The sequence below is a fragment of the Triticum aestivum genome, chromosome 7D (genome assembly GCF_018294505.1).
Source record: "Triticum aestivum cultivar Chinese Spring chromosome 7D, IWGSC CS RefSeq v2.1, whole genome shotgun sequence".
NCBI lineage: Eukaryota > Viridiplantae > Streptophyta > Magnoliopsida > Poales > Poaceae > Triticum > Triticum aestivum.
In genome coordinates, this window is record NC_057814.1 from 103928661 (window position 1) to 103936360 (window position 7700).

The window sequence follows — 7700 nt, forward strand, 5'->3', positions numbered from 1 at the left end:
ACGCCGGCGACATCATCCGAGGACCGAGGTGATGTCCGGTTTGATCTCCGCCGAGCAGGGTCCACGACTACAACCACGACACCAGCAGGACCTCGCCACTGATTGCACCAATCAGTGTTGACGAGGATACGAAGGATGGAGCTGGAAATGGATTCCAAACGGAAGGATCTCCGGGGTGGACGAGCCGAGAATCGGCAGAAGAGCAAACCAAAAGGACTGGCTACTCAGGGTTGAACCTCTCGGGTTTGAGAGGATAGGGATAGGAGTCACCACTCAATGTAACCAGGGAATCTGTCGTATATAAGGAAGACCTAGGGACATCCAAAACCCTAAGGCAACCAAATGTGAAGACCCACCTTCTTCCACATGCCTCCACGAGATAAGGAGAAACATCACCAGAACGAGGGCCAGGCGGGGAGACCTTATCCCATGTCAATGGCGACACCATCATCTCGCCACCACCAAACATAGACCTACCTAATGCCCCAAGAGACAGAAACTACGACTCCCATTGATAGGCCGAGGCTCACCGCAGACTCCCACAGGCAGAGCCGACGGAGAAGGAGGAGGCCGACGATATACCAGTGGAGGAGGATGACAACGATGGAGAAACCCTAGATCACCTTTGGAGCTGGGGCTGCATCCCGCGGAAACTATTGCCCTAATTTGCATTGCTAAGGGTTAAGGTACCTCCTAAGTTACCCCGCAAAAAAAGGTACCCCCTAAGTCACCAGCTTTGAATATTTGGGTTTGTAAAATGCACATAGAACCGTTAGATCACCATAAATAAATAAATATATAAACATAATACACTCATATGAAAGTTACACAGTAAGAATGAAGCTTATATGTGGAGACTATGCCTATGTCTAAATGATTTACTTTTTGCAAATGGAATCAGAGAATTCTAGTATCTCGGTTGCTTCAAATGCGTGAGGAGGAAGCAATATCAGTCTGAATAGACAATATACACATCACTCGTTGAACATCAATTTCTCTCTTGAAAAGCGTGGGAAGGAGAAAAGGAAGCTAATTCTAATTGATCCAAGGTTTAGAACGCAACATCACTTCAATGACGAGAGAAGTACTTCCAAGGTTTGGCGTACTTCTCTTGCATTCCTCGCATCTGATGCTTCCCTTCATCTTGGGCATTTCTTGACTCAGACATTGTTAGTTTCAATCTGTAAGTGTCCTGCAGGGTGATGCCACCGTGCATGACATTCTGCTGCACTGGGTCAGGCTGCGCACCCCCATCATTTTGGCTACCCTCACGCACACCTTGGAAATTATCTTCTCCGGCTTCGTGGAGGAGTTGTTGGCTAGGGCTAGGGTTGTCGTCCAAGCCGTTTTGCATCGAACGGGGATCCTCTTCGACACTATTATCCTTGGCGCTTTCCATGTCGGTGTTTCTCGACCTGGTGCATTTGGCATAAACCAACCTCACAATGGCTATCAGTATCATGATAGTTGAAATGGATCCAGTGACGACGAAGAGCCCCGAGAAGTTTTGTAAGGTGAGAGGTACAAAACCAAAGTCAGGAACTGTGTCATCACCCATCAGCACTGAAGTGGTGCCAAAACATCTCACTTTTCGTTGTGAGTCGCTAACCCCTTCTGGTAGGTTCAGGATGGTAGTTGAATGGTTTTGCACTAGCGGAAAACCTAGACGAAATGTCTGGCCATAAAAACATAATGTTAGCAAGTAGTCCCAATAATGCAGCATGGCGCTGCAACGAAAAATCATGAATATACCAAATCATTAGGTTGAGAAGCTTACAAAACCAAATCTAGGAGACGTGTATATGCAGCCAAGCATCATAAAATCATCTCTGTACCGACTATCGGAGAGGAAAGATGTTAAACAGGGGATCGCACTGACGATAGCCGACACCCCTCCATTCTTGGACCCCTTCCTCAAAGCGGCAGCATATTCTTCCTTCGTTGTGTAGGTTTTTAACCTACTTTCACTGATATTTTGATAATTCATCAAGAAGGACCGCACACATGAATCATCTTGGTATCCTAAAAAATCCCCACTGCCTTGGAGCTGGTCTAGATCAATCACCCAAGGACGGAGCCTCTCTGTGGTTAATATGGATGACAAGCTTGATGTGTAGCTCTGTACCAGAATCAGCACTACAAAGCACCATATTACCACGACAATTTTTGACAAGGGGCTTCTAATAATTTGACCTGTGCACGGAACAACCAAAAGATTATGTTATCTTACAACTATGGTAAGAAACTAATGAAAATACTGAAAATGCATCAAATATTGTAAGGAGTTACAGGTTGAAGTGCTGACCATGAGAAAAGGGCAAAGTAGAGAAAACAAAGTAGAGGGCAGCGCTACATTGTCTCAAACTTGATCCTTGGTACTCTGGATTTCTGGGTAGTTCAATCATCCACACAACAATGCCAGTATAGAAGAAGAAGATAATGGTTGCAAACCAAAGATTCCTACATAGTGGCTTTACAAATGTCCAGCTGATTGTGAGTGATTGACAAAAAATACCACTTTAGGGGTTTGCGTCCCACAGAACTACCACTTAAAAAAAATGACTGAAAACTACCAAAATTTTCTAATTTTGTGACTAAAAACTACCACTTTCAGATAATGACTAGTTTAGACGATTTAAACGTCTTTATGACAGGTGGGGCCCATCTGTCAGCGCTGACGTGGCGTCAAAGTCAACTTCACAGGAGAGCGGTAGCCGGTCGCCTCGCCTATCCCGGAGATCTGGGGCGTCAATGGAGTTTCGCCGGCGTTCCACCAGGCTGCGACGACCGGACCGCATCAGAGCCCTCCCCGACGACCTGCTCCTCCTCGTCCTCGCCCGCCTCCGCTGCGCCCGGGCCGCCGCGCGCACCGGCCTCATCTCGCGTCGGTGGCCCGGCCTCGCGGCCCGCCTCCGCGAGATCGTCTTTCGCGGCCCGTACGCCGCTCGCTGAGGACCTCCTCCTCGTGCCCCGGTGCATCAAGCCACAGATCCGGTAGGCACCATCGTCCCCGCACGCCACCGGCGTGGATCCGGTCACCACCACCGTCTCCGTCACGCTGCACGAGCAGCAGGCCGCGTCACCGTCCAGATGCGGGAGAGTAGCAGCAGCGTCGGCCAGATGTGAGAGACCAGCGACCGCGCGGAGGGCTCGCAGAGGTATGCGTCGAAGCCCCAGGCGTCCTCCAGCACCATCATCACGAAGGCGACGCGCCACACCGCGCCGACGTGCGCAGCCCCGACGAAGTACACAACGCCTCCCGGCAGCAGAGCCTCCCGCGTGGAGCCGACTAGCAGGAGTAAGGCGTGGAGGCAGGCGGCTGCGAGGCGCCTGGCAATCTTGCGGCCGGTCCGGACGAGGCGCGCGGCGCTGCGGGAGGCGGCGGTGCGAGGAAGCGGCTGCGCGGGGGCGCGACGCCGGGCCCTCCCTGCTGAGCCCGGTGGAGGGCAGCAGGTTCAGCTGCTGCGCGTGGGCGCGACGCCGGGCCCTCCCTGCTGAGCCCGGTGGCAGCAGCACCACGGCTCCGGCCTCCCTCTCGCCTCCGGCGACGACCGCCTGGGAGCCGGGATGCACAGAAGCTGTTTGTGAAAATGCCAAAGAAAGATAGAGAGAGAAGGAAGAAGAATGATGTGTGGGTCCCACCTGTAATAACGGTCAACTGAACGGTCAACACGTTTAAATCGTTTAAACTGGTCATTATCTGAAAGTGGTAGTTTTTAGTCACAAAATTAGAAAATTTTGGTAGTTTTCGGTCTTTTTTTTAAAGTGATAGTTTTATGGGACGCAAACCCTTAAAGTGGTAGTTTTTTGTCAAACACTCACTTATTGTATATGGTTCATCCTCGACGAGCACAATCATAGACGCACCAGACTGTGCGTATGGCACACCGCCCACTCCCAAATTCACCTGTTTATCCCCAAGAAATTTAGCAAAGGTTAGAATGTACTCCCTCCGTCCTAAACGTAAGACTTTTAAGAAATTCCAATACAGACTACATACAGAGAAAAATGAGTGAATCTACACTCCAAAATTAAAATATATCTATATAAATCTGTGAAAATCTCTAAAAGGTCTTATATTTAGAAACAGAGGGAGTATTTAGGTGCAATAGGTTAAATGTTAACAAAACAATACTCATGAGAATGAGATGCAAGTGTGTAGGAGTAAGCCTCACCCTCGGAGACACGCTGCATACAAGCTCATCATAGTGCTCACCACTAAGCATCATCCTGGAAGAGCCTCGGCATTTGCGAGTCACCATATCTTCAACAGTACTGTACGTGCTGACGTTTTGTTTCTCGAAAATAGGATAAATAACATTTGCAAAATCTTTCAGCATCATCTGACCTTCGTGATCTTGTCTTGAATTTCTTGTATCCAGTTTCATGCCGTTTATTTTCTCGGTTCTTGGATGAAGAAACATCATGCTGTCATTTGATCCAAGTGTAAGGTCCGCGGAATCGTTTACAGGATCTTCTTGCCAGAAGGCATCACTGCCGTAGAAGGAGAGAGCCGGAATGTTGTTGTGGTCGGCCAGGTGTGGGATGTGATCTGCATTGTTCAGCGTTCTGAAGGCCCCAGATGATGGCTTGCACTTGGGCATTCTTGATCAGGTCCTCGGCTGCAAAGCTCAAATGAAATCACAAAATAAGCCCAGCAAAGTTCGCAAAAAAAAAAAAAGCCCAGCAAATTGCATGACCCGGAAGCAATTAGGGAATTAGCCAACAAAATCGGCCAGAATGTTGCATTGTTGTAAGTGAGGTACAGGTGCTACAGGTGTGTGGTGCATTCGGTTGACGGTCTGAGACTCTACCCACCCAACGCAGACTGCAGTAAGATTCAGTGTGAGAGACACGATGAAGGGACATGTTCTGTATATAGTTGTTGTTAGGGGCGTTTGCGAAAATGTGCATCAAGTTCCACTCGATGATCCACGTTGAGTTTTTCTATTTGTACACACTAACCTCCGTTTCTATACGAAAAGGCTAAAAATCTGAAGGTCATCGACAATATGAGGAATAGAGGACAGCCAGCAGATGATCGTTATCATATTGCTTGTGGTTTTACTATATATATAGATTGGAACATTGTTATAGAGAAGCAAATAAAATGAGCCGACCGGCTGTCCGCAGACAAGTATAGATGTATTTCTACTACCAAAAATTTGATGATTCGTGTTGGAGATGCCCTTAACCAAACCCATGTATCTCCGGGTGAGCAACCTGGACAATGCTCGGGCAAGAGAGAGACAGAGAGAAAAGCATACCCAATTGGATCTTTCACTTTATTCGTATATATATGTTTGGCTTGTATGCAAACCCTCAAATCTAACTTATTTGCGAGGAGAATATTGAGGTGTCTGGACAGCGCGCCACATCGGATGTGGCTCACCCGGACCACTTTAAATCTTTCTTTTCTCTTACTCTCATCAACCCCACTAATTATATGCAAACACGACTGTGCATGTGGACAAAGCAGACATGCCTGAACATTAGAGCATCTCCAACAGCCGCGCCAAAAGACGCGCACGCGTGGTAAAAAGCCCATTTAGCGCGCGCGGGAAGTTTTCGCGCACTCCAGCGGCGGCGGAAACAAGCGCGCGGGGGAGAAAGCTGTCGGTCGCGCAGTAGATTTGGCGCACCACTTGCGGCGCGTATAAATTGCGGCGTTCGCCACACGTTCCTCCACACTGCCACGCGCGCATTTTCCCCGCCTCCTCGCCGCTTCCACTGCTTTCTCACCGTTTCCTTGCCGCTTTAGCGCCCCGCCACCATCGCGCCACCATGCCGCCACGCCGCCGAGGAACTTCGGGCTACCGCGGCATCCGCCAGCGCCCCAACGGCTGGTACTACGCCAAGATATGGTCCGGCGACGTCCGGCTTGGCCTCGGCACGTTCCAGACTGCGCACGAGGCCGCCCGCGCGTACGACGTGGCGGCGTGGCGCCTAGAGAGGCCTCCTTCGCAGATAAACTTCCGTGACGTCTACAATCGCGAACAGGCGCAGGCCGTCGCCCCTCCACCTCGTCTTATCACGGACCAGGACCGTGCGGAACACAGTCGGCGGCAGCGCCGCCTCCTCATCGCCGAGGAGGACTAGCGAGCCATGGCGGAGTGGCGCCGGCGCCACCCGGAGGACGTCGCCAACGAGCGCGCCTACTGGGTGGAGAGGACGGCAAGGCGCCACGCGGAGCGGGCGGACCGGCGTCGGCGCAAGGCGCTGGCCATATCGCAGTGCGATATCGTTGAAGAAGGTGGGAAGTCAATCTTCACGTCAGACGATGAACGTTGGCACGACATATGGATCGATACCTCGGACAACACCACCGAGGATGAGGATGATGATGAGGACGACTCGGAGTAGTTCTAGCTGCACCGTAGTTTATCTAGTTGCACCATAGTTTAAATTTATGTAGTTGCACCGTAGTCTATCTATGGTATGAACTATGTAAAATATCTTTGTATCGTTTTTATCTATGCTATGTGAGAATATGTATGGTTTTATCTATGCACCGTAGTGTTTGTGCGAGAGCGCGCGCTGTGCATTTTAGCGCGCCTGCTGAGGCTACGCGCGTGCGCTGCATTTTACCGCCACGCCAAACCAGGCGATGGGCGCGCTGCAAACTGGTTTTTAGCGCGCCGTGCGTTGGGCGGCTGTTGGAGATGCTCTTATGGCGTGGATTTATGAGGCCAGATTAGTCTGGTCCGGTTGGAGATGATAAGGCCCCCTTATAAGTCATATGAATAGGAATATCGCAAGAAGTGAGATGACATTTATCTCATTTTTTTATAGAAAAAGAGATGTCATTCGATGTATAGGATAGGAATTTCTTCATTAATTATAGGCGAATATCATTTTTCTTTTAAATTGTGAAGAATTGATTCTTATCGCATGTAGAAATAGAATTCATACCTATAGAATTCCTGCAAAACCAAAAGCGGCCTAAGAGGTGTTGTAGAGTAATAAAAAGCTGCTTCACCGTTAATTACCAGCGTGTGCTGCTGCGACGGCCTCTCCGCGGGAATCCTTGGCTCGCAGGTCCGCCCAGTTGGCGCAGCTTGGTTGCTTCAGGTAGAACGCATCCAGGACCTCCACGGAATTGCAGGTCAGGCTCCTGCCCCCCACGCCGAACCGCACCGGCGCAGGCGCCGTCGCCTCCCGCGCCACCGCGCCGGCAGCTGGCGACGCACCGTCGACGGCGATGCTCCAAAGCTTGAGCAAAGAGAGGAACACCAGCAAGCGGCTTGTCGCCGGCAACCCCATGCCCATGCGCGAGGCTAAGAACTCACTGGTGCTGCTTAGCAGGGTGTAAATTACTTGTTCATCAGTTGGTTTATGTAGGTCGATACGTGACAAATATATACACTGCCCCGTCTGCTCGTCGTCTCCATGCCCATACGCCGGATGGCCACACAGCCTGGTGTGGCCAAATTTCCCGGAAACTTCGGAGAGTTAGCACGATGACTTTCGAGTCTTCGCTTGGTACGTGCTCCCGGAAATTCCGCTTGGTGGCTGTGCGCATCAGGGCACGCACAATCACTTCTAGTCTTGGATGGCTGGAGGCTGTCAATTCCGCTTGGTGGCCGTCGCGTCGGAGGAGGCGATATGGAGGCGGTGGGTGGGACGACGACATAGACTCGGAAGGTGAGGTCGACGGAGCCGTCGGGTTGGTCAATGACTAAGGGCCAGTTCTTTTGGTG

The 7700-nt window shown here is 50.6% G+C and overlaps 1 pseudogene; it reads right to left on the reverse strand.

The window, feature by feature from the left end:
• Positions 1–1055: 1055 nt before the first annotated feature.
• LOC123170906 (uncharacterized) lies at positions 1056–7315 on the reverse strand (annotated as a pseudogene).
• Between the last annotated feature and the right edge of the window lie 385 nt (positions 7316–7700).